The sequence below is a fragment of the Phalaenopsis equestris genome, unplaced genomic scaffold (assembly GCF_001263595.1).
Source record: "Phalaenopsis equestris unplaced genomic scaffold, ASM126359v1 Scaffold000938, whole genome shotgun sequence".
Lineage (NCBI taxonomy): Eukaryota > Viridiplantae > Streptophyta > Magnoliopsida > Asparagales > Orchidaceae > Phalaenopsis > Phalaenopsis equestris.
In genome coordinates, this window is record NW_018165377.1 from 250,965 (window position 1) to 252,906 (window position 1,942).

Below are 1,942 nucleotides of genomic sequence, written 5' to 3' on the forward strand. Positions count from 1 at the left end.
TCTTGGTTCAATTGATTTTCTTAGAGTAGAATATTTTTCTTGCTCAAGTTGAATCTTGATGAATGATGACAATTGATGCATATTGATTGTATTAGTAATTTGGTGGATGAAATTGTTGATTGTGTGAATGAAATTTGGTTGATTGATCTCTTTCAAGTAAAAAAGATTTGGTTTTGCAATGATTATTGTTAAAAAAATTCAATTTTTTTTGTCTAGAATTGTTGACGATATAGAATTCTTGGGTCATATTTTATCTTCCCGGATGTCCAGACAACGGCATGGATTGCACTATATTGTGTGCACAGTGACATGATGTGATTCACACAATCATTCAGACATATGATGTTTGGACATAATAATTTCTCTAGATTTATGGTGTATTTGGGGCAACAGTGCAGTTTTGCACCGAAGTTTTTTTCTGTTTGACAAAATTATATTTTATTTACGTACCACAATTTTTTAAACAACAACTTCTTCTTCAACAACATCACAGCTGCTTCTTTAAACAATTGCAGCTGCCCCAAACAGGCCCTGGTTCTCCGAGAGCATCTGTGGATAAAAGAATCAACTTCTTGGGTTATTATTGGAAACCTTTTTTTTTAGATGTTATGTATTTTTTTTTTCTTTTTTTGATATGTTATGCATACATCTTATGAAGTATTTGAATTCTTGCTTCAATTGATTTGCTTAGATATGAATATTTTCTTGCTCATGTTGAATCTTGATGAAAGACAACAATTGATGCATCTTGATTGTATAAATAATTTGGTGGATGAACTGGTTGATTTTGTGGATGAAATTTTGTTGATTGATCTCTTTAAGTAAAAAAGATTTAGTTTTGCAATAACTATTATTAAAAAATTCAAATGTTTGTCTAGAATTGTTGAAGATATATAATTTTGAGTCATATTTTGAATAATTATTACATTCCCGGATATCCAGACAACGGTGTGGATTGTACTATATTGTGTGGGCAGCGGCGTGATGCGATCCACACGGTCATCTAGACATACAATATGTGGACGTAATATTTTCTCAAGATTCAGGGCGTATTTGGGTTAGCAGTGTGGTGTTGCTTCGAAGTTTTTTTTTATTTGGCGAAACTATATTTTATTCACATACTAAAGTTTTTTGAACAGTAACTTTTTCTTCAACAGCTTCACAGCTGCTTCTCTGAACAGTAAAATTATTTTCTCGAGCATTTTTTTTCTTCAAAATAATGTTTCGAGAAATGTTCTTGACCAAGGAAGAGAATATAAAATTGTTGTAAATTTCAGTCAAAATGTCGTACTGTTATATATTTTCATGAGGTCTGAATAGTCTAATTAAGCACGATCCAATCATTTCTATTTTGTTTCATTCTCGTATGAAAGGGCGAGGTCCGGTTAAAAGCCCTATTCTCTAGCACGAAAAGGTCATCGGACCACATTCAACTAATCGTGACTAAAGGGATGATGCAATAAGTATTAAAATAGTATGATTTAAAATGAGCAATAATGATGCAATAATAACTTTATCTCACTCTCAAAATACATTATTCTAACTCAAGATATTTCACATAAATATTTTGAATATAATTTAGGCATGATATATTGATTATTTTATTCACTTTTTAATTTAAATATTTTTTTGTAGCCCCTCCATAAAAGTTTTTTATTGCATCATTACTAGAATTATATATATTTGTGTGTGTGGGTGCGCGTGCGCACATATTATGGTACTTTGGTAGAGCAGTCTCTCTGAAGGTCGTAAGTAACTTCAAGTTACGGGTTCGAATTCTCCTATGCAGGGTGTGGTACTCAAATATTTAGCACATCTAGGGATAACCAAAGCTCGTTTAATAGCCTCCGACCATTCATGTTTTTTCATATATATATATTGTGATTCGAACCTGTAACCTGAAGGGACTTACGACCTTCAAAGAGGCTGCTCTATCAAAGTA